Here is a 25,846-nt window from a genome sequence, read left to right on the forward strand (position 1 = left end):
TAAGTGCGATGTCCATTTCTGCCAGAAGAGGATTATGGACGCGACAGTGGTCAGGGGATGCGGATTCCAAACGGCATATGGAAGTATTGCCGTATAAAGGGGAGGAGTTATTTGGGGTCGGTCTATCGGACCTGGTGGCCACGGCAACGGCTGGAAAATCCACCTTTTTACCCCAAGTCACCTCGCAGCAGAAAAAGATACCGTCTTTTCAGGCTCAGTCCTTTCGTCCCCATAAGGGCAAGCGGGCAAAAGGCCACTCATATCTGCCCCGGGGCAGAGGAAGGGGAAAAAGACTGCAGCAGACAGCTTCTTCCCACGAACAGAAGCCCTCCCCCGCTTCTGCCAAGTCCTCAGCATGACGCTGGGGCCTTACAAGCGGACTCAGGCACGGTGGGGGCCCGTCTCAAGAATTTCAGCGCCCAGTGGGCTCACTCGCAAGTGGACCCCTGGATCCTGCAGGTAGTATCTCAGGGGTACAAATTGGAATTCGAGACGTCTCCCCCTCGCCGTTTCCTGAAGTCTGCTTTACCAACGTCTCCCCCCGACAGGGAGGCGGTATTGGAAGCCATTCACAAGCTGTATTCCCAGCAGGTGATAATCAAGGTACCCCTCCTACAACAGGGAAAGGGGTATTATTCCACGCTGTTTGTGGTACCGAAGCCGGACGGCTCGGTGAGACCCATTTTAAATCTGAAATCCTTGAACACTTACATAAAAAGGTTCAAGTTCAAGATGGAGTCACTCAGAGCAGTGATAGCGAACCTGGAAGAAGGGGACTATATGGTGTCTCTGGACATCAAGGATGCTTACCTCCATGTCCCAATTTGCCCTTCTCACCAAGGGTACCTCAGGTTTGTGGTACAGAACTGTCACTATCAGTTTCAGACGCTGCCGTTTGGATTGTCCACGGCACCCCGGGTCTTTACCAAGGTAATGGCCGAAATGATGATTCTTCTTAGAAGAAAAGGCGTCTTAATTATCCCTTACTTGGACGATCTCCTGATAAGGGCAAGGTCCAGAGAACAGTTAGAGGTCGGAGTAGCACTATCTCAAGTAGTACTACGACAGCACGGATGGATTCTAAATATTCCAAAATCGCAGCTGATTCCGACGACACGTCTGCTGTTCCTAGGGATGATTCTGGACACAGTACAGAAAAAGGTGTTTCTCCCGGAGGAGAAGGCCAAGGAGTTATCCGACCTAGTCAGGAACCTCCTAAGACCAGGCCAAGTGTCAGTACATCAATGCACAAGGGTCCTGGGAAAGATGGTGGCTTCTTACGAAGCGATTCCATTCGGCAGATTCCACGCAAGAACTTTTCAGTGGGATCTGCTGGACAAATGGTCCGGATCGCATCTTCAAATGCATCAGCGGATAACCCTGTCTCCAAGGACAAGGGTGTCTCTCCTGTGGTGGTTACAGAGTGCTCATCTCCTAGAGGGCCGCAGATTCGGCATTCAGGATTGGGTCCTAGTGACCACGGATGCCAGCCTGAGAGGCTGGGGAGCAGTCACACAGGGAAGAAATTTCCAGGGCTTGTGGTCAAGCATGGAAACGTCACTTCACATAAATATCCTGGAACTAAGGGCCATTTACAATGCCCTAAGTCAGGCAAGACCTCTGCTTCAGGGTCAGCCGGTGTTGATCCAGTCGGACAACATCACGGCAGTCGCCCACGTAAACAGACAGGGCGGCACAAGAAGCAGGAGGGCAATGATGGAAGTGGCAAGGATTCTTCGCTGGGCGGAGAATCATGTGATAGCACTGTCAGCAGTGTTCATTCCGGGAGTGGACAACTGGGAAGCAGACTTCCTCAGCAGACACGATCTTCACCCGGGGGAGTGGGGACTTCACCCAGAAGTCTTCCACATGATTGTGAACCGTTGGGAAAAACCAAAGGTGGACATGATGGCGTCCCACCTCAACAAAAAACTGGACAGATATTGCGCCAGGTCAAGGGACCCTCAGGCAATAGCTGTGGACGCTCTGGTAACACCGTGGGTGTACCAGTCAGTGTATGTGTTCCCTCCTCTTCCTCTCATACCAAAAGTACTGAGAATCATAAGAAGGAGAGGAGTAAAGACTATACTCGTGGCTCCGGATTGGCCAAGAAGGACTTGGTACCCGGAAATTCAAGAGATGCTCACGGAAGACCCGTGGCCTCTACCTCTAAGAAAGGACCTGCTCCAGCAGGGACCATGTCTGTTCCAAGACTTACCGCGGCTGCGTTTGACGGCATGGCGGTTGAACGCCGGATCCTGAAGGAAAAAGGCATTCCGGATGAAGTCATCCCTACCCTGATCAAAGCCAGGAAGGATGTAACCGTACAACATTATCACCGTATTTGGCGTAAATATGTTGCGTGGTGCGAGGCCAGGAAGGCCCCTACAGAGGAATTTCAACTGGGTCGTTTCCTGCATTTCCTGCAAACAGGACTGTCTATGGGCCTCAAATTGGGGTCCATTAAGGTTCAAATTTCGGCCCTGTCAATATTCTTCCAAAAAGAACTGGCTTCTGTTCCTGAAGTTCAGACATTTGTCAAGGGAGTACTGCATATACAGCCTCCTTTTGTGCCTCCAGTGGCACCTTGGGATCTCAATGTAGTTTTGGGATTCCTAAAATCACATTGGTTTGAACCACTCACCACTGTGGACTTAAAATATCTCACATGGAAAGTGGTAATGCTGTTAGCCCTGGCTTCAGCCAGGCGTGTCTCAGAATTGGCGGCTTTATCCTATAAAAGCCCTTACCTAATTTTTCATACGGACAGGGCAGAATTGAGGACTCGTCCTCAATTTCTCCCTAAGGTGGTTTCAGCTTTTCACTTAAACCAGCCTATTGTGGTGCCTGCGGCTACTAGGGACTTGGAGGATTCCAAGTTGCTGGACGTAGTCAGGGCCCTGAAAATATATGTTTCCAGGACGGCTGGAGTCAGAAAATCTGATTCGCTGTTTATCCTGTATGCACCCAACAAGCTGGGTGCTCCTGCTTCTAAGCAGACGATTGCTCGTTGGATTTGTAGTACAATTCAGCTTGCACATTCTGTGGCAGGCCTGCCACAGCCAAAATCTGTAAAAGCCCATTCCACACGGAAAGTGGGCTCATCTTGGGCGGCTGCCCGAGGGGTCTCGGCTTTACAACTTTGCCGAGCAGCTACTTGGTCAGGGGCAAACACGTTTGCTAAATTCTACAAATTTGATACCCTGGCTGAGGAGGACCTGGAGTTCTCTCATTCGGTGCTGCAGAGTCCCGCCCGTTTGGGAGCTTTGGTATAATCCCCATGGTCCTTTCGGAGTCCCCAGCATCCACTAGGACGTTAGAGAAAATAAGAATTTACTTACCGATAATTCTATTTCTCATAGTCCGTAGTGGATGCTGGGCGCCCATCCCAAGTGCGGATTGTCTGCATTACTTGTACATAGTTATTGTTACAAAAATCGGGTTATTGTTGTTGTGAGCCATCTTTTCAGAGGCTCCTTCTGTTATCATGCTGTTAACTGGGTTCAGATCACAAGTTGTACGGTGTGATTGGTGTGGCTGGTATGAGTCTTACCCGGGATTCAAAATCCTTCCTTATTGTGTACGCTCGTCCGGGCACAGTATCCTAACTGAGGCTTGGAGGAGGGTCATAGGGGGAGGAGCCAGTGCACACCAGGTAGTCCTAAAGCTTTTTACTTTTGTGCCCAGTCTCCTGCGGAGCCGCTATTCCCCATGGTCCTTTCGGAGTCCCCAGCATCCACTACGGACTATGAGAAATAGAATTATCGGTAAGTAAATTCTTATTTTTTTACACATTACGGCAGACAGCGTCCTCTTTTTTGCACATTACGGCAGACAGACAGAATATATATAGACAGACAGATAGAGAGATAGATAGAATAGATTATACATTTTTTCCTCATCTAAATACTGATAACATTGGTTTGACCCAACTACTTTAAAAAAAGGGACAGTTCGGTAATTATTTTGGCTTAAGGGTGCCTTGAAAAAGTCAGGAAGACCCAAAGGGTGCCTTGGACTAAAAAAGTTTGGGAACCACTGCATTAGGGATATTTTACATATTACTGAGAAGGTACCTGAACAGGTAGAGGAATCTAATTTTACTGATAGTAAGAAATCCTCCCTTACTTTCCCGACTTCTAAGGAATTAAATTCTTTATTTGAAAAATCCTGGGAAAACACAGAGAAAAAATTCCAGATCCCTAAAAGGGTTCTCATTGCTTTCCCTTTTCCTGAGGTGGACAGAAAAAAGTGGGAAAACCCCCCTATAGTAGACACTTCTATATCCAGGTTGTCAAAGAAGGTGGTTTTATCTGTCCCTGGTTCAACCGCTTTAAAAGAGCCAGCTGACGGCACGATTGAGACTACACTTAAATCAATATACACAGCTACTGGTGTAGCTTTACGGCCCACCATTGCTTGTGTGTGGATTTCTAAAGCCATAGTAAAGTGGTCAGGCACATTGGGGCAGATGTATTAACCTGTAGAAGGCATAAGGAAGTGATAAACTAGTGATATGTGTAAGGTGATAAAGACACCAGCCAATCAGATCCTAGCTGTTAATTGACATATTGGAGCTGATTGGCTGGTGCCTTTATCACCTTGCACATATCACTGGTTTATCACTTCCTTATGCCTTATCCAGGTTAATACATCTGCCCCATTACTTGAGGATTTAGATACCATGGATAGGTGTGACATTGACTTGTTTTTGCGTCATATACAGGATTCTGCAGGTTTCATGGTGGAGGCCATGAAGGACCTTGGCATGCTGAATGCGAGGGCTACTTCCATGGCAGTCTTGGCACGCAGAGAACTCTGGTTAAGCCAATGGACTGCGGATGCAGAATCCCAAAAAAGTGTGGAGAACCTACCTTTCACAGATCAGGCTCTGTTTTGGGACGCATTGGATGCGTGGATTTCCGCGGCTTCTGTGGGTAAGTCAACCTTACCAAATCTCTGAGGAAGCAGCTGAATGTGTTAGAGGCAGAGAAACGCGTAAGAGGTCTTCCAAATCTCTGTCCGGGACCGGTTGTTACAATTTATTCACCTGCAGGCGTTTGGACCAATGTTGGGACACTCCAGATATGGCACCGTAAATAGGGTAATTAAAGCACCAGGAGCCGGGAGATATCACTACACTGGACCATAGGATCACTTTCCAGATCCAGAAAGCAGGTTATACTTATCCATAAGCGTGGATCATTGCTGCTTGCTCTAAAGCTTTGATAATACAAAAAACAGCATGCTGTATTAATTGACTAACACTGCCTCTAATTGTTGCTAGCAACTAACCAATTAGCCAATATTAGTGGCAATAACCACTGCTTTACTCTGCATATGACTTTAATATCTGGAAGGAGTCAATGGACTGACTAAATAACTTTGCCTGCGCAGTAAACATTAGTATTAAAGTACGGAATTGTATTTTGTATTGAACTGTGTTGTCCTGCAGGATTTGTACCGGTGGCTGTGATGAGATTTATTATTAAATGTGATAAATATATATTTTTTTTATTTTTTAAATTTGCTAAATAAAAGCACACACTATTTTAATAAGCGCTGTTATCTGTGTGTCTAGGTTATCTCAGATTTGCGCTGCTGGACTGTCACTATCAGTTCCAGGCACTGCCATTTGGCCTCTCCACAGCACTGAAGGTGTTAACCAAGGTCATGGCAGTGATGATGCTACTCCTCCGCAGACAGGGAGTGAAAATAATTCCATATCTGGATGATCTGCTAATAACAGCATCTTCCAGGGAGAAGTTGTTGCAGAGCATTGCTCTATCTACTCGACTACTCCAGGATCATGGGTGGATCCTGAACCTACCAAAGTCACACTTGGAACCGACAAGGAGACTGCCCTTCCTGGGGATGATACTCTACACAGAAGTGATCAAATTAATGGTCCGAGATGTCTTGAAGCCAGCCCGGGTATCGGTTCATCAGTGCATTCGCCTTCTGGGAAAAATGGTGGCCTCCTACGAGGATCTACAGTGCAGAAGATTCCATGAACTGTTCTTCCAGCTGGATCTCCTGGACAAGTAGTCAGGTTCACATCTTCACATGCACCAGCGGAGACGGCTGTCGCCGAAAGCCAGGATTTCCCTCCTATGGTGGCTGCAGACTTCTCACCTGCTCGAGGGCCGCAGGTTCAGGATTCAGAACTGGATTCTTCTAACCACGGATGCATGCCTCAGAGGTTGGGGAGGAGTCAACCAGGGGAAAAACTTCCAAGGAAGGTGGTCAGGTAAGGAATCTGTCCTTCCAATAAAGGTGCTGGAACTAAGGGCCATATACAACAGCCTTTTACAAGCGGCACATCTTCTGCAAGATCGAGCCATTCAGGTTCAGTCGCACAACGTCACAGCAGTGTCCTACATAAATAGACAGGGCGGAACGAAGAGCAGAGCCGCAATGTCAGAGGTAACGAGAATCCTCCTCTGGGCGGAAAGGCACTCACTGGCACTGTCGGCAATCCTCATTCCGGGAGTGGACAACTGGGAAGCGGACTTCCTCAGCAGACACGGTGAATGGGGCTTCCACCCGGAGGTATTCGCACAGGTAACAAGCCAGTGGGGTGAACCTCACATAGACATGATGGCCTCTCACCTCAACAAGAAGCTTCGGAGGTACTGTTCCAGGTCACAAGATCCACAAGCAGTGGCGGTGGACGCACTGGTATCTCCGTGGGTGTTCGAGTCAGTATATGTGTTCCCTCCACTTCCACTCATCCCAAGGATTCTCAAGCTAATAAAAAGAACAAGAGTTAAGGCGATCCTCATTGCTCCAGACTGGCCACAAAGGGCTTGGTACGCAGACCTTCTGGACTTGCTGCTGGAAGATCAGAGGCCTCTTCCTCTCCTCGAGGACCTTCCTCAACAGGGCCGTTCGCCTATCAAGACTTACTGCGGCTACGTTTGACGGCATTGAGGTTGAACGCCAGATCCTAGCTCGGAAACGGTATTCCGAACAAGGTCATTCCTACCCTGATACAGGCTAGAAAGGGAGTAACGTCTAAACATTGCCATCCCATGTGGAAGAAATATGTGTCTTGGTGTGAATCCAAGAAGTATCCTACGGTGGAGTTTCAACTGGGACGGTTTCTCTTTTTTCTGCAAAAAAAATGTGGATGTGGGCCTACACTTGGGCTCCATAAAGGTCCAGATTTCGGCCTTGTCCATTTTCTTCCAGTATCAATTGGCTGCTCTCCCTGAGGTTCAGACTTTCTTGAAAGGGGTTCTGCACATCCAGCCACCCTTTGTGCCTCCTACGGCACCTTGGGATCTTAATGTGGTGTTGCACTTCCTGCAGTCGGATTGGTTCGAGTCTTTACAGGAAGTGGATGTCAAGTTTCTGACTTGGTAGGCGGTCACACTGCTGGCATTGGCATCTGCTAGATGTGTGTCTGAATTGGGGGCATTGTCATGCATGAGCCCCTACTTAGTTTTCCATGAGGATATAGCTGAGCTCAGGACGCATCAGCAATTTCTTCTGCTTTTCATATCAACCAACCTATTGTGCTGCCAGTGGCTGCTGACTCCTCAATTACCTCACGGTCCTTGGATGTTGTGAGGGCCTTTAAAATATATGTGAAGAGAACTTCTTGTCACAGGAAATCGGACACTCTGTTTGTCCTTTATGATCCCAACAAGGTTGGGTGTCCTGCATCTAAGCAGACAAGTTCTCGCTGGATCAGGTTTACTATCCAGCATGCTTATTCTACAGCAGGCCTGCCGTGTCCAAAATCTGTTAAGGCCCACTCTACTTGTAAGGTGGGTTCTTCCTGGGCGGCTGCCCGGGGTGTCTCAGCTTTACAGCTTTGCCGAGCAGCTACTTGGTCAGGGTCGAACACGTTTGCTAAGTTTTACGAGTTCGATACTTTGGCCTCTGAGGACCTAAAGTTTGGTCATTCTGTTCTGCAGGAACCTCAGCACCCTCCCTCCCATACTCGGAGCTTTGGTAAATCCCCATGGTACAAAATTGGACCCCAGCATCCTCTAGGACGTAAGAGAAAATAGGATTTTAATTACCTACTGGTAAATCCTTTTCTCGTAATCCGTAGAGGATGCTGGGCGCCCGACCAGTGCTTCGTATTCCTGCATTGTTACTTGGTTCAGTATTGTTGTTTCAGCCATTGCTGAATTGTTCCAAGTTGGTTATCTTGGCTTTCCTTCTGTTCTGTGTGAGCTGGTGTGAATCTCACCACTATCTGTGTTTTCCTTCTCTCGAAGTATGTCCGTCTCCTCGAGCACAGTTTCTAGACTGGGTTTGGTAGGAGGGGCATAGAGGAAGGGGCCAGCTCACACTGTTAAACTCTCAAAGTGCCAGTGACTCCCAAAGGACCCGTCTATACCCCATGGTACTAAATTGGACCCCAGCATCCTCTGCGAACTATGAGAAAAGGATTTACCGGTAGGTAATTAAAATCCTATTTTACCCTGCACAGAAACAACATAACCCACCAAATCTAACTCTCTCTGCACATGTTATATCTGCCTCACCTGCAGTGCACATGGTTTTGCCCATCTGCTAGCAAATTTTCTGCTACGATCAACTCTGATTTACCCCCATTGGAGGTAATTCCAAGTTGATCGCAGCAGGAATTTTGTTAGCAGTTGGGCAAAACCATGGGGGTAATTCCAAGTTGATCGCAGCAGGATTTTTGTTAGCAATTGTGCAAAACCATGGCCCTCATTCCGAGTTGATCGGTCGGTATTTTTCATCGCATCGCAATGAAAATCCGCTTAGTACGCATGCGCAATATTCGCACTGCGACTGCGCCAAGTAATTTAACAATGAAGATAGTATTTTTACTCACGGCTTTTTCATCGCTCCGGCGATCGTAATGTGATTGACAGGAAATGGGTGTTACTGGGCGGAAACACAGAGTTTTATGGGCGTGTGGATGAAAACGCTACCGTTTCCGGAAAAAACGCAGGAGTGGCTGGAGAAACGGGGGAGTGTCTGAGCGAACGCTGGGTGTGTTTGTGACGTCAAACCAGGAACGACAAGCACTGAACTGATCGCACAGGCAGAGTAAGGTTGAAGTTACTCAGAAACTGCAAAGTAGTTTGTAATCGCAATATTGCGAATACATCGGTCGCAATTTTAATAAGCTAAGATACACTCCCAGTAGGCGTAGGCTTAGCGTGTGTAACTCTGCTAAATTCGCCTTGCGACCGATCAACTCGGAATGAGGGCCCATGTGCACTGCAGGGGAGGCAGATATAACATGTGCAGAGAGAGTTAGATTTGGGTGGGGTGTGTTCAATCTGCAATCTAAATTGCAGTGTAAAAATAAAGCAGCCAGTATTTACCCTGCACAGAAATAAAATAACCCACCCAAATCTAACTCTTTCTGCACGTTATATCTGCCTCCCCTGCAGTGCACATGGTTTTGCCACCGAAGTCTTCTGGCTCTGTAAGGGGGTTGCGGCATGCTGCGGAAGTGAGCGGTCGCCTGGAGCGGCTAACGATCAGCACCCTCAGGAGCTCAGTGTCCTGTCAGCGGAGGTAGTGGCTCAGACCCCGCAGGGCGGACACTACTCCCCCCCTTAGTCCCACGAAGCAGGGAGACTGTTGCCAGCAGCCTCCCTGTAAAATAATAAACTCTAAAAAAACTTTTACTAGAGAAACTCTGGAGAGCTCCCCTAGCTGTGACCGGCTCCTCCAGGCACATTTTCTAAACTGAGTCTGGCAGGAGGGGCATAGAGGGAGGAGCCAGCCCACACTCTCAAACTCTTAAAGTGCCAGTGGCTCCTAGTGGACCCGTCTATACCCCATGGTACTAATGTGGACCCCAGCATCCTCTAGGACGTAAGAGAAATACTATTAAACACATATCAGAATCACAATAATAAAAATATATTTCTGCTGCGGGGTACACTGGGCTCCACAGGGAATGACATTGGGGTGTAGAGTAGGATCTTGATCCGAGGCACCAACAGGCCCAAAGCTTTGACCTTCTAAACTGAGTCTGGCAGGAGGGGCATAGAGGGAGGAGCCAGCCCACACTCTCAAACTCTTAAAGTGCCAGTGGCTCCTAGTGGACCTGTCTATACCCCATGGTACTAATGTGGACCCCAGCATCCCCTAGGACGTAAGAGAAATACTATTAAACACATATCAGAATCACAATAATAAAAATATATTTCTGCTGCGGGGTACACTGGGCTCCACAGGGAATGACATTGGGGTGTAGAGTAAGATCTTGATCCGAGGCACCAACAGGCCCAAAGCTTTGACCTTCTTCCCAAGATGCATAGCGCCACCTCCTCTATAACCCCGCCTCTGTGCACAGGAGCTCAGTTTTGTAGTTGGTGCCATGCAGTAAGCAGGCATGCAACAGGGGAGCTGCTCCTGCAGCCCTGAGAAGAAGCTTTTAAAGAAAATGAAGACTTCAGGGGCTGCAGCAGAGACATTGACTGTGTTAGATGTCAGTCAGACATCTCCTGCTGCAGCTCCATCACCTCCCCCAGCGGTGCTGTACACTCCTGCGCCCTGGTTGCCGGGTACCTACAGCGGAGGCTCTGGTTTTCTTCCTGTTAGTCACACACACGACCGCTGTTCTCCTGGATCGCGTGGCCGCACTCAGGGAGGAGGTAAGTGGGTCCCCCCGGTTGGACCCACTGTAAATCGCGATCCCGCGTGGCCCGCCTCCCAGTGGCGTGAACACTGTGGCACCACCAGGGCATGGGCACAGGTCGGTTTTCTCTCATAAAACCGTTTATTTAAGCCCCCAGTACCCGGTGGTGAAGCCCAGCAGGGGGATAATTATTTGACCTGTAGCCCCTCCCCCAGCCCCAGGGCGCCATTTAGAGTAAATGTTCCCGCCCTTGAGCTGCATCTCTCTCTCTCTCTCCCTCACTCCCTGTCAGCGTTTGGGCGCCATTAGGTCAAGCTGAGCTGATCCTGGGACTGTTTGGGCAAATCCTCCTCTGTAAAGCCACCTGCATGTCAGCGCTGTGCATTTTACAGGACACTTAAGTATTCTACATGTCTGCTGACAGTGTTAGTTAAGAAAGAGTGCATTTAGTCAGGGTTATGTAGTAAAAGTACCCTGTGATATACATCCAGTCTTTACTGTGCATTGTTATATCTATTGAGTGTATACCTATACATAGTACTACTCTGTATTGCTAGTCCAGTGCAGTTTTATTGCATGTCATAATTTCTGCATTGTACATTATGACTATGTGTGTGTGCATATAGCTGCTGTGTGACCTCCATTTCGTGTATCTCACTCAGATTGCTATCCCTATATTCTATAACCTGAGGGGGCTAAGTGCATCAGGTTTATCATTTAATATAGGTAGTTCACAGGATATACTCAGTGTGTATTTTTCTCTGTGATTTTTAGTCACCATATACTGTACCTCTTGAATTCCCTGTTTGTGCTGATACACTGCACAGGGGGTTCTTGTCAGGTATTGTGCTGCTGATATTGTACTGTGTTGCCTTGCATGAGCTTTCGGATATGTCAGCTACACAGGGCAATGGTGCTGGGGCTGATCCCACATTGCGTGGTGGTGACGCTGCAGACGCATTTGAGGAAAACATAGCAGCTGAGGGTTCAGGTTCTGGGGGATCCTTAGCCCCAAGTGGGACTGTAGCAACGGGGGTTCAAAATGACCCACCTTGGGCTACCTTCTCCAAGCTATTGAATACGCTGGTAACTAGACTAACGCCCCCTATGGGACCTCCTGTGCCGGTACAACCGCTTATGGACCCCGCGGTTAACCCGCCATGGGCAGATCAAATGTCCGCTCAGTTACAGCAATTGAACCAATCACTGACTACTCAGAAGTCTAACCCTCGCCCGCCTAAGACCAAGGGGTCCTCTAAGCGGGCCATTACTACCTCACAATCCACCAACGTCCCAGACACCTCGTCTGATGAGGATGACGTTCATACTGACCCCACTGATTCTGATCCCGACGCCTCTAATGGGGAAATTGTTTCACAGGGCGATGTCCCTGACTTGTTGGAGGCTATCAGGCTCATTCTTCAAATTACTGATGACCCAGAGCCTGATGCTGCCCCTAAGAAACCGGACAGGTTTAAACGTCAGAAAGTGGTTAAACAAGTTTTACCTCACTCTGACCATTTAGTTGACATTTTCCCTGGAGTCCTGGGAAGATCCAGGAAAGAAATTCATGCCTCACAAGAAGATGCTGGCTCGCTATTCCCTCACAGCGGAACTAAGTAAAAATTGTGAAACACTCCCGCCAGTGGATTCACAGGTGGCGAGGCTGGTGGTATCCTCGGCTCTGCCTGTAACTACCATCACGTCTCTGAAAGAACCGACGGATAAGCGTGTGGAGGGTTGTTTAAAGGCAATTTACACCCTAACTGGTGCTGCGCATAGGCCCACCATTGCAGCGACATGGGCTGCAGAGGCTGTTGAAGTGTGGGCTCAGGAGCTGGAGAAGGAGTTGCCTTCCAGCGCTTCTGATCTTGCTAGGCAATGTCTGTCATATATTGTCACAGCGTCTCATTATATTAAGGAGGTGGCTTCTGATGCTGGTATTCTGGCGGCCAAGGCTTCTACTACGTTCATTTTGGCTCGCCGGATTCTCTGGTTACGGTCCTGGTTTGTGGATCTGGACTCTAAGAAAACCCTGGCAGCACTCCGTTTTAAGGGAGACATTCTTTTCGGAGAAGACCTCAACAAGATAGTAGCTGACTTAGTTTCTGCTAAAACAGCATGTCTACCTAGTACTACTCCTTCGGTACCGAAGGCTAAGAGTACTCCCTTTTGCTCCTTTCATCCTTCAGGGAGAGCAAAAGGTCAGTCCAAACCCAATAAGCTGAAACCCAAACGGGCCTGTGCTGCCCGTCAGCCTGCTTCCAAAACTGACAAAATTGCCGCATGACGGAGCGGGCCTCCCTCTGGGGGATCCCAGGGTGGGGGGCCGACTTCTAGGGTTTACCCAGGAATGGTTGAAGACCACTTCCGATGCCTGGGTATGGGAAGTCATCACTCGAGGTTACGCCGCATCCTTCAAGAATCATCCCCCCTCATCGATTTTGCCTGACAGACGTCCATTCGGATCAGGTGAAAGCAAAAACTCTTCATTCGGTGGTACAGTCCCTCCTGGACACAGTAGTGGTAGTACAGATGCCTCTGGCTCAAAGAGACAAGGGGTACTATTCACCGCTGTTCCTAGTACCGAAACCGAATGGGTCCTCCCGACCCATTCTCAACCTCCAGTCCTTTAACAAATTTGTGAGGGTCTCCAAGTTTCGTATGGAAACTCTTCGCTCTGTTGTTCTGGCCTTGGAACCTGGGATTATATGGTCACCCTGGACATACAGGATGCTTATCTGCATATTCCCATTGCAGTGTCGCATCAGCAATACCTGAGGTTTGCGGTTGGCAACCTCCATTATCAATTTCGGGAGTTACCTTTTGGTTTGACCACGGCTCCGTTAGTTTTCACCAAGGTCATGGTGGTAATGACTGCTGTACTCCGCCGTCAAGGGGTCAGGATCCTACCGTACCTGGACAACTTGTTGATCCTGGCAAATTCCCCAGAAATTCTCCTACGCCATCTGGATCTGACTATCCAATTTCTGCAAGCCCACGGGTGGCTCATCAACTGGAAGAAGTCTTCCCTGGTCCCTGCTCAGAGCATGGTGCACCTGGGGGTGATGTTGGACACTCACAACCAGTGGTTGTTCTTGTCTCAGGAGAAAGTCCTGAAGCTTCAGGGCAGGTTTCGATGCTTCCTATCTCGTCCGCAAGTGTCGGTACATTCGGCAGTGCAAGTGCTAGGTCTCATGGTGTCGGCTTTCAACATGGTGGAGTACGTTCAATTCCATTCCCGCCCTCTGCAAAAGGTGATTCTTGCTAAGTGGGACGGCCTGCCTCACCGGATCAGATCTCAAATGATCTCCTTGTCTCCGGAGGTCCGTCTGTCACTGAACTGGTGGCTTCAGGACCAACGATTGAGCAGGGGTCATCTCTTCTGGATCTCCAACTGGGTCCTTCTGATGACGGATGCCAGTCTGAGAGGTTGGGGTGCGGTGCTGGAGCAACACTCCCTTCAGGGTCGGTGGACCAAGGAGTCATCTCTCCTCCCGATAAACATTCTGGAATTGCGGGCGGTGTTCAACTCATTGAACTTGGCCCAGCATTTAATACAGAATAGACCTGTTCAAGTACAGTCGGACTTTCTCAGTCATCAGGACGTACACGCCGGAGAGTGGAGCCTCCATCCAGAAGTGTTTCAACTCCTTGTGGACAGGTGGGGCCTTCCAGATGTGGACCTGATGGAGTCTCGACACAATCACAAGGTTCCGGTCTTCAGAGCAAGGACAAGGGATCCTCAAGCAGCGTTCGTGGATGCACTGGCAATTCTATGGAACTTTCAGCTGCCATACGTGTTCCCTCCAGTGTCACTCATGCCCAGAGTAATAAGGAAGTTCAAGCAAGAAGGAGGAATCCTACTTCTGATCGCTCCAGTGTGGGCCAGACGGCATTGGTTCTCAGACCTTCAGGGTCCTCTTCTACATCCACAGCGCCCAGATCTCCTCGTTCAGGGCCCCTGTGTATATCAGGATTTAGCCCGGTTGGCTTTGACGGCGTGGCTCTTGAAGCTTCCGTTTTGAGGGCCAAAGGATTTTCTGAGGCGGTCATTCAAACCATGTTGAAGACCCGGAAACCGGCTTCTGCTCGGATTTACCATAGGGTCTGGAATTCTTACTTTGCTTGGTGTGCATCTAACAGTCATGACGCTTACAAGTTTAGTACGGCCAAACTTTTGTCCTTTCTACAACAGGGCCTGGACATGGGCCTTCGTCTGCCCTCCATCAAGATTCGTATTTCTGCCTTGTCGGTTTGGTTCCAGTGAAAAATTGCAACTTTACCTGATGTACATACGTTTACTCAGGGTGTATTGCGGATTCAACCTCCCTATATTCCGCCTGTGGCCCCTTGGGACTTGTCGGTGGTATTGGAGGCGTTGCAAGGGTTTCCATTTGAACTTCTTTAGTCTGCAGTCCTTAAGTGGCTTTCTCTTAAGGTATTGTTTCTGTTGGCTATTGCCTCTGCTAGAAGGGTGTCGAGATGGGTGCCTTGTCTTGTAGGTCACCATATCTGATTTTTCTCCGTGATCGGGCGGTTCTTAGAACACATCCCGGGTATTTACCTAAGGTGGTGTCTTCTTTCCACCTTAATCAGGAGATTGTAGTTCCGGACGTTGCCTCTCCTGAATTGTCTTCCAAAGAGTGGTCTTTGGATGTGGTATGGGCTCTCCGTATCTACGTGAAGAGAACTGCCTCAATCAGGAAGTCAGATTCTCTCTTTGTTCTGTTTGGTTTTCACAAACGTGGCTGGCCTGCTCACAAGCAGACGCTGGCCAGATGGATTAGAATGATGATTGCACATGCTTATGTACAGGCTGGTCATCCAGCTCCTGCTACTATAAAGGCCCATTCTACTCAGTCCGTTGGACCTTCTTGGGCGGCCCGCCGTGGTGCGACCCTTGAACAATTGTGCAAGGCGGCTAAGTGGTCCTCAGTGAACACGTTCATATGGTTTTATGCCTTCGATACTTCTGCCTCCCAGGATGCTTCCTTTGGACGCCGGGTTCTTGTGCCCCCTACAGTGCATCCCCTCCCATAAGGAACTGCTTTAGGACATCCCCAATGTCATTCCCTGTGGAGCCCAGTGTACCCCACAGCAGAAAACGAGATTTATGGTAAGAACTTACCATTGTTAAATCTCTTTCTGCGAGGTACACTGGGCTCCACAGGGCGCCCACCCTGACGCACTTAGCTTCTTTGGGTTGGTATGGCATTAGCCGCTGACACTTTCTCCTGTCGTGAGAATGTGGTGTATGTGGCTACTAACAGTTGTCGACTCTTTTGCCTGCTACTGGATTGGACTGGTTAACAAAAACTGAGCTCCTGTGCACGGAGGCGGGGTTATAGACGAGGTGGCACTGTGCATCTTGGGAAGAAGGTCAAAGCTTTGAGCCTGTTGGTGCCTCGAATCAAGATCCTACTCTACACCCCAATGTAATTCCCTGTGGAGCCCAGTGTACCTCGCAGAAAGAGATTTAACAACGGTAAGTTCTTACCATAAATCTCGTTATTAGAGCATGTTCCCTCCCCCTGTAGACACGTATTCTTTGATAGAGCCGATCAGAGTTCCGCCTCTGATTACGTAGAGTGATCGCCTCTGATTACGTACAGTGGTGCAATTTTCACAACTAATCTCATCACAGTATTTCAAAAAATGCGACTGTGCTCAGATTCCCGCTCTTTTTTATGTATAAATTAATAAGTTCCGCTCTAGCTCAATCGCCATTTTCCTTTCTCTGACACTGACAGTGACAGCGTGTTTGAATTGGCTCTCTGTATTGCTGGCTAACTGCAGCTGTTTGTACATCATCCTTCATCAACCGTGGTCACCACTTCTGTGGCTGGACTTCACCGATCCTGAAAAGAATTTTCGTCATTGAGGCGCCAGTGAATATTCTTTCCCTTCTAAACGTAAGTTTTGCTTACACATCTCTATTCCAATTCTATGCACACTGTACCCTACCTAGTCTGTCTTTCATACTATTTCTATCCCTTTATGATTTTTTATACCGTTTCATGCAAGGCACATGTGTTAATCATGTGATTACAGAAAACATGCTAATATCAGTGTTGTGCATACTGGTGTAATCATATTATTTGTTTTTGTTAGTATTATTTCCTTTTTACCTAGAGATTTTATTGATTACTTGTATATTGTTTTCATCACAAATGGTAATGTCTTTCATAGCTATTGGGTTATTTTTTGTGTAGTATAAAAAACTATATTTTACTTTGATTGTTGGTGTGTTTGCAATATTGGTTAATACTTTCTAGTGACTTTTTACACCTTTGAGGAATTGCTAATAGTTTGTATGGTAATATTATTGGTACTGTTGGTCGTGTTGTATTACAGATATTTGTGGTGCTATATTCCATACCCTCCAACATTTTAAACATAAAAATTGATACAAACTAGGAAAGGGGGTGTGGCAATGGGTAAAGGGGTGTGTCCTTTTTTATACTTTCAATGGAAGTTTGGAGAGCCAAAAATCGGTACAGACCATAAAAAAAGGTACTTACCTGCCAAAAAGGTACAGTTGGAGGGTATGATATTCGTGTGTGTGTGTGTGTGTTGTGTGTGTAAGAAATGTGTTTATGGGTTTCACAACAATGCTTATTGTATGACTGATAGGGTATAGGAATTTATAATTGTATTTTATTTTTTTTAAATAAGCTGACAAATTATATATATATATAGAGAGAGAGAGAGAGAGAGAGAGAGAGAGTTTTTTATTTATTTTTTAACACTAATACATGCAATGTTAAAGTTTGGGGTTGAATGTCATATGGATTGAGATTCTTAAAGTGATAGAGTTGGTGCAAAATGTAATAATGCTTGTAAAACTCACTTTTGTTATGTTGACCATAAACAACAATCATATGCTGTATAACAATTCCTAAAAGGAAACCGTTAAATGATAGCCATCATCTGATTGGTTGCTATGAACAACAGCACCTAATGGGGGTCATTCCGAGTTGATCGGACGTTGACGATTTTCACAGCGCAGTGATCAGGTTACTACTGCGCATGCGTATGCACCGCAATGCACACGTGCGTCGTACATGTACAAACAGCATTGTTGCTGGGCAATGCTTCTAGCGACGAATCCATTCACACGGGTGATCGCAAGGAGATTGACAGAAAGAGGGCGTTTACGGGTGGGTGTCAACTGACCGTTTTCTGGGAGTGGTAGGGAAAACGCAGTCGTGTCCAGGCGTTTGCAGGGCGGGTGTCTGACGTCAATTCCGCGACCGAACAGGTTGAAGTGATCGCAGTGGCTGAGTAAGTTCAGACCTACTCAGAAACTGCAAAAAACTTTTTCGTGCCGCTCAGCTGCACATGCGATCGCACACTTGCAAAGTGGAAATACACGCCCCCGTGGGCGGCGACTATGCATTTCCATGGCTGCAAAAAGTAGCTAGCGAGCGATCAACTCGGAATGACCCCCAATATCTGTTTTAGTAATTTGGTTAATCATACAACTTTTTTTTTATTATTTTGTATTTTTTTTAATTTAGGTTTTTAAACATACATGATCATAATAGCAACATTTGTCAATAGTGTCCAAAGCCATGTGCAGTGCAGGTGGGGTAGATCTAACCAATAGATTTATATTTTGTTTAGTTGTGTTCTTAGATAAGCTTTATTTTCATTCTAAAAATGTAAGCAGTCAATTACCTTACACAGAAAGAATATAACGTATACAAATCTCAATGCACATTTCAGATCTGAACCACCTGCGATTAACCTAGGGGTGGGCAACAAGCGGCCCGCGGGCCGGATGCGGCCCGCGAACCGATCCTGCCTGGCCCCGCTGTCCCACACAGTGTGCAATGACAAGCGGCCCGACTGGCTGAGCCGCTCGTCATTGCGCTACGTACCTCCCAGACGCGGCGCCGCAGAGGAAATCCCGGTCACGTCACTGCTGACCGGGATTCCCACTGTGACGTCAGGCGCTGGGCGGCACGGGGGAAGGCGGGGTCACGGCAGGAGCGGGCAGCAGCAGCGACTCTGTGCGGCGCAGCAGGCAGCGGGGATCTGGCATCAGGCAGCGGGGATCTGGCAGCAGGCAGCGGATCTGCCACTGTGAAAAAGGTAAATGGATCTGTGCTTAACTTTAAAAGCTGCTATATAGGTTCAGGGAAGGGGGGTTAGGAGGGGGGGACTGCTATATGGGTTTAGGGGAGAGGGGGAAGAGGGGTAGGGACTGCTATATGGGTTTAGGGGAGGGGGGGAAGAGGGGTAGGGACTGCTATATGGGTCCAGCAGGGAAGGGGGGTAGAGACTGCTATATGGGTCTAGTGGAGGGCGGGGGGGGGGGGGGAGTATTTTCAGCACTGTTTAAAAAAAAAAAATTATTACTGGATTACTGTGTTTTTTTTAGACATCTTGGATTTTGCCTGTAAAAAAACTATGTATGTAATGTATATTGTGGTGTATGTTTGTGTAGTTTTCTATCTATCTATCTATCTATCTATCTATCTATCTATATATATATATATATATCCACACTATGTTTTTATAGTTATATACGTAACTATGGGCCTAATTCAGACCTGATCGCTAGCAGGCGATTTTTGCACTGCTGCGATCAGGTAGTCGCTGCCTACAGGGGAGGGGGAAATCGCTGTGCAGGGGTGAGATCGCATCTGCAGAGAGCTGCACAAACAGAAGTTTGTGCAGTCTCTGCGCAGCCCAGGACTTACTCTTCTAGTGCGATGATCGGGGCCAGAGCTGAGTGCTGACGTCAGAAACTCTCCCTCCAAACGCCTGGTCCCTCCTGCGTTTTTCCGGACACTCCTCTAAAACGCTCAATTGCCACTCACAAACGTCCTCTTCCTCTCAATCACCTTGCGATCGCCCGTGCGATCACTTTGTTCGTACCATCCCATCGCTGCCCGACGCTGCGGACCGGCGCACCTACACATTGCGGTGCATGCGCAGTTCAGACCCGATTTACAAGATATTTTGTGTGTGGCCCTCGACTATTCACTGGAAGTGTTAAGCGGCCCCCCAGCTGAAATAATTGCCCACCCCTGGATTAACCTGTTTTTGCCCCGATAGATATTTTTTGATTTTGATATCAGGAATGAATTACTCCATGGATCTTCAACCTGTGGGCCTCCAGCTACTGCGGAAATCAACATCCCAGCATGGTCTCCCTCAATTTTTCTGAAGCCTTAATAGAAAAAATGCGTCGGTGCATGCTGGGATGTGTAGTTCTGCAACAGCTGGAGGATCACTGGTTGAAGACTCATGAATTTGACCCTTAAAGTGACACTAATTTACAATGGCAAATAGACATGATTTTGACATGTAGTTTCCATTTTAAACATTACAATTTCACATTCTCATGTCTGTCAAATAATATTTCCCCCAATAATGTATCACAGTTTTATTTTACACTACCTATAATGATTGATAACACAAATATTCATGCAAATCCATTATTAATAATTTTAGATTATTTTGATAATTGTCAACCTTTGTGTAGGACACATACAGTATATGTATGAAGCATGGAGAAGTGAAACGAGAAGCAGCTCACAAAGAAGACATAGGGGGCAATTCAATGGTTTAAGCAAGCCCAATCTCCCATCTGAAGTGATGGGTGATTGGGTGGGCGCTATTCAATTGTTTTTCTTGTTTAATGCATAGATCGTATCCCTGCAGTACCGAGTTTAGCTGGGTAAAATGGCTAAACCCAACTCAAGGTCTGGACAATACGCAATAAAATTGCCTTGTGGGTGCCCAAATGGGTCACTTTTCGCACATTTCTGCTATCCAGAATTGGGGACTGCGAGCTGAAATGCCAACACCGGCACTGACATATGCTGGTGCGCCCAATAGGAGGAGGATTTGTTGCTAATGGAGTTTAATTCTGCTTGTGTAGGTCATTGGATGCTGGAAACTAAAAAATAATTAATGGGTGCAGACTAGAGAGCAGTAAGGGGTTAATAATAATGGCGAGAGAGAGGAGTCTGGAGAGGTGTGATGAAAGTATGAGAAATAAAGAAGACACCACGAGTAGGTGTGTGGTTAGTGATGTGGGTGGATTTATAATAGTTGGGAGTGCATACTGAGAGTGTGTAGAGGAAAATGTGATCCAGTTAGTGCAGGTAAGTGGACACGTCGTTGCTGTTTGGGTTTGGTGCACTGCCTTTGATAACAGCAGGACAGATGTTCCAAATGAGCAGCAATCCGATCTGCTAAGCACGTCCACCACATGCAGTGCACCGAACCTGTTTCTGTGACATGACGTTATCACCATACACCTTGACAAGTTGGTGATGAATGTCAGCTGCTGACGTGCCCTTTAGATGCAGAAATCTAATCACACTACTCACCTCAGTGTGTGACCATGTTTCCAACAGCCCCGCCATCTTACACTTGATGTTGGGACAGTATGACTGATATGAGGAGCAGTCTAATGGCCATGAGGGGAAGCAGTGGTCTACCTGCCCTGGCCTGGCAGGAAATTAGACTGAACTAGAGAACATTACCCACGTGAGAGGTCTGTTATCTTACTTATTGAACCACCCTCCTTTTGTGGTGACAGTGCTGTTTCTTGGTTATTTACATGGGGTTTTAATTGCTTGGTGTTTTCTTGAATAAAGTTTAACAATTAAGAATGGTAAAAATGTATATATATACATATAGGTGGAGTTCACGCAGTTATGGACAGTTTCATATTTCACCTATTTTCTATTGTCGGTATTCATTATTAAGTAGGGATTGCCATCAGTGGTTAACATCTGTGGTATGAAGCCAATGGTTCATAGCTTAGAGAGAAAAAAAAACATTCCCATCTGACAGCCGTTGATGGTGGAGGACCCTCAGATCTACGCCATCAATAGTACTGTATAACCATTGGTCATCGGTGGCAAGCCAATAGCCATCCTTAATTATAAACAGCATCATACTTCCTGCGGTCCTGAGGTGTAGCAGCTCCGCAATATCTGCTGTGCAGTGTTGATGAATATGTCCACACTCTGTAAATGAAAACATCCTGAAAGAATGCATTTTAGAATAAACAGGAAAATGCTTATCTGATTGCTGCGGAAGATTATTCCACTTTTCCATACAAGAACATTTTTTTGTATTCCCTTATGTATATCCTGTTAGTGTAAATCTCTTTGGTAACACTACAAGACGATGTTTCCACCGCTCTGGTCTGTGTCTTATAGGACTTCCATGCAAATATAATTTCCTGGGAGTGATTTCTCCTGAAAGGTATTTTTCTGCAGCAGGGTACACTGGGTTCCACAGGGAATAACATCGGGGTGTAGAGTAGGATCTTGATCCGAGGCACCAACAGGCTAAAAGCTTTGACTGTTCCCAGAATGCATAGCGCCGCCTCCTCTATAACCCCGCCTCCGTGCACAGAAGCTCAGTTTTGTAGTTGGTGCCATGCAATGCAGGCAGACAACAGGTGGGCTGCTCCAGCAGCCCTCAGAAGAGCTTTTTTAAGTGAAATCTGAAGACTTCAAGGTCTGCATCACCATCACCTCCCCCAGTGGTGCTGTATACTCCCGCGCCCTGGTTGCCGGGTACTTACAGCGGAGGCTCTGGTTTGCTTCAGCTCTCCAGGATCGTGTGGCCGCACTTTGGGAGGAGGCAAGAACCGCGATCCGGTGCGGCCGGTGGGAGGCAAGCCGCGCGCGCTGGCGTGGACACTGTGGTAATACAGGAACCGCACTAGACCACCAGGGCAGGGCACAGGTCGGTTTTACTAAAAAACGTTTCTTACATAGCCCACAGTACCCAGTGGTGAAGCCCAGCAAGGGGATAAGGCTCTGTCCTGTAGCCCCTCCCCCAGCCCCAGGGCGCCATTTAGAGTAAATGTTCCCGCCCTGGTGCTGCATCTCTCTCTCTCTCCCTCACTCCCTGTCAGCGTTTGGGCGTCATTACCTCAAGCTGAACTGATCCTGGGACTGTTTGGGCAAATCCTCCTCTGTAAAACCGCCTGCATGTCAGCGCTGTGCATTTTACAGGACACAAGTATTCTACATGTCTGCTGACAGTGTTAGTTAAGAAATAGTGCATTTAGTCAGGGTTATTTAGTACAAGTACCCTGTGATATTGATTGTATAGCTATACGTAGTATTAATTTGTATTGCTAGTCTAGTGCAGTTTTATTGCATGTCATAATTTCTGCATTGTACATGTGACTCTGTGTGTGTGCATGTAGCTGCTGCTTGACTTCCATTTCGTGTATCTCACTCAGATTGCTATCCCTATATTCTGTATCCTGAGGGGGCTAAGTGCGCCTGGGTTCTTGTTTAATATAGGTGTTTCACAGGATATACTTACTGTGTATTTTTCTCTGTGATTTTCAGTCAGCATATACCTCTTGAATTCCCTGTTTGTGCTGATAAACTGCACAGGGGGGTTCTTGTTAAGTTATTAGGCTGCTGATATTGTATTAGGTTGCCCGTGAATTGAGCTTTCAGACATGTCAGGTACAAGGGGCGACGGAGCTGGGGCTGATCCCACATTGCGTGGTAGTGACGCTGCAGACATATTAGAGGAAAACATAGCAGCAGAGGATTCAGGTTCTGGGAGTTCCCTACCCCCCAGTGGAACTGTAGCAAAGGGGGTTCATAATGACCCACCTTGGGCTACTTTCTCCACGTTATTAAGTACGCTGGTAACTAGACTTACGCCCCCTATGGGACCTCATGTGCCGGTACAACCGCTTATGGTCCCTGCGGTTAATCCGCCTTTGGCAGATCAACTGTCCGCTCAGTTGCAGCAATTGAACCACTCACTAACTAAACAGACGTCTAACCCTCGCCCGCCTAAGACCAAGGGGTCCTCTAAGCAAGCCATTACTTCCTCACAATCCACCCACGTTCCAGACACCTCGTCTGATGAAGAAGGCATATATACTGACCCCACAGACACTGATTCAGATAATTCTGATGTGGAATCGGTCTCTCAGGTGGATGTTCCTGACTTATTGGAGGCTATGAGGCTAATTCTTCAAATTACTGATGACCCAGAGCCTGATGCTACCTCTAAGAAACCAGACAGATTTAAACGTCAGAAGGTTGTTAAACAAGTTTTACCTCATTCTGACCATTTAGTTGAAATACGTCAGGAATTCTGGGAACATCCAAGAAAGAAATTCATACCTCACAAGAAGATGCTGTCTCGCTATCCCCTCGCTGCGGAGCTAAGTAAAACTTGGGAAACACCCCCGCCAGTGGATTCGTAAGTGGCGCGGTTGGTGGTGTCCTCAGCTCTGCTGGTAACTACCGTTACTTCTCTGAAAGAACCGATGGATAAGCGTGTGGAGGGTTGTTTAAAAGCGATTTACACCCTAGCAGGTGCTGTGCATCAGCCCACTATTGCAGCAACATGGGCTGCAGAGGCTATTGAAGCATTGGCTCAGGAGGTGGAAGCAGAGCTGCCATCCAACTTTTCTGATAATGCTAGACAATGTCTCTTGAATATTGTCACAGCATCTCATTACATTAAGGAGGCAGCTTCTGATGCCGATATTCTGGCGGCCAAGGCTTCTACTACGTCTATTTTGGCTCGCCGGATTCTCTGGTTACGGTCCTGGTCTGTGGATCTGGACTCTAAGAAAACCCTGGAGGTACTCCCTTTTAAGGGAGACATTATTTTTGGAGAGGACCTCAACAAGATAGTGGCTGACTTAGCTTCTGCTAAAACAGCGTGTCTACCTAGTACTGCTCCTTCGGTACCCAAGGCTAAGAGTACTTCCTTTCGCTCCTTTCGTCCTTCAGGTAAAGCAAAAGGTCAGGCGTACCCGAAACAGGCTTGCACTTCCAAAACCGCTAAGCCCGTTCAAAACCGCTAAGCCCAAACCTAAACGTGCCTCGGCTGCCCGTCAGCCTGCTTCCAAAACGGACAAGCCTGCTTCATGACGGGGCGGGTCTCCCTCTGGGGGAGACCAGGGTGGGGGGCCGACTTCTAGGGTTTACCCAGAAATGGTTGAAGACCACTTCCGATGCCTGGGTACGGGAAGTCGTCACTCGAGGTTACGCCGTATCCTTCAAGAATCGTCCCCCTCATCGATTTTGCCTGACAGACGTCCCTTCGGATCAGGTGAAGGCAAAAACTCTTCATTCGGTGATACAGTCCCTCCTGGACACAGGAGTGGTAGTACAGGTGCCTCTGACTCAGAGAGGCAAGGGGTTCTATTCACCGCTATTCCTAGTCCTGAAACCGAATGGGTCCTCTCGGCCCATTCTCAACCTCAAGTCCTTGAACAAATATGTGAGAGTCTCCAAGCTATATAGACTTATAGATATATCAATGCACAGTAAAGACTGGATTTATTTCACAGGGTACTAGTACTAAATAGCCCTGTAGTAATGCATTGTTTCTTAACTAAGACTGTCAACAAACATGTAGAATACTTAAGTGTCCTGTAAAATGCACAGCGCTGATGAAGCAGGCGGCTTTACAGAGGAGACTTTGCCCATGCAGTCCCAGAATCAGCTCAGCATGTAGTTATGGCACCAAACGCTGACAGGGAGTGAGGGAGACAGAGAGATGCAGCTCCAGGGCGGGAACATTTACTCTAAATGGCGCCCTGCGGCTGGGGGAGGGGCTACAGGTCAGAGCCTTCTTCCCTAGCTGGACTTCACCACCGGGTACTGTGAGCCATAGAAAAATGGATTATAGGAGAATCCGACCTGTTCCCCTGCCCTGGTGGTCTAGTGGGGTCCCTGTACCAACACAGTGTCCATGCCAGCGCACGCGGGCCGTCTCCTAATGGCCGCGCCAGATCGCAATTTGCAGCGGGTCCCACCTGGGGGACCCTATTACCTCCTCCCTAGATGCGGCCACGTGATCCCGGAGGGCTGCGGTGAGTGTGTGTGCCTGATGAAAAAGACCGGAGCCTTCCGCTGTAAGCACCCGGCAACCAGGGCGTGGGAATATACAGCGCTGCCGCGGGAGGTGATGGAGCTGCAGCATGCGATGTCAAAATGACATCTAGCACTAAGAGTGACTCTGCTGTAGCCCTTGAAGTCTTCTATCTTCTTTAAAAGCTCTTTTCAGGGCTGCCTGTTAGTGTCCTGCATTGCATGCACCAGCTTACAAACTGAGCTCCTGTGCACGGAGGCGGGGTTATAGAGGAGGCGGCATCTTGGGAACAGTCAAAGCTTTTAGCCTGTTGTTGCCTCGGATCAAGATCCTAAGATCCTACTCTATACCCCAATGTTATTCCTGTGGAACCCAGGGTACCCTGCTGCAGAAAGGCCTGTTCAAGTACAA

General features: G+C 47.8%; 1 long non-coding RNA gene across 1 annotated transcript in view; it reads left to right on the top strand.

The window, feature by feature from the left end:
* The window catches only part of LOC134909093 (uncharacterized), a 203,883-nt gene that overhangs the window by 48,088 nt on the left and 129,949 nt on the right, over positions 1-25,846 (top strand). Inside the window, exon 2 of the long non-coding RNA XR_010175848.1 lies at positions 16,342-16,503. This is a non-coding gene — a long non-coding RNA (uncharacterized LOC134909093). The remainder of the gene's footprint in view (positions 1-16,341; positions 16,504-25,846) is intronic.

The sequence above is a fragment of the Pseudophryne corroboree genome, chromosome 4 (assembly GCF_028390025.1).
Source record: "Pseudophryne corroboree isolate aPseCor3 chromosome 4, aPseCor3.hap2, whole genome shotgun sequence".
NCBI classification, from domain to species: Eukaryota; Metazoa; Chordata; class Amphibia; order Anura; family Myobatrachidae; genus Pseudophryne; species Pseudophryne corroboree.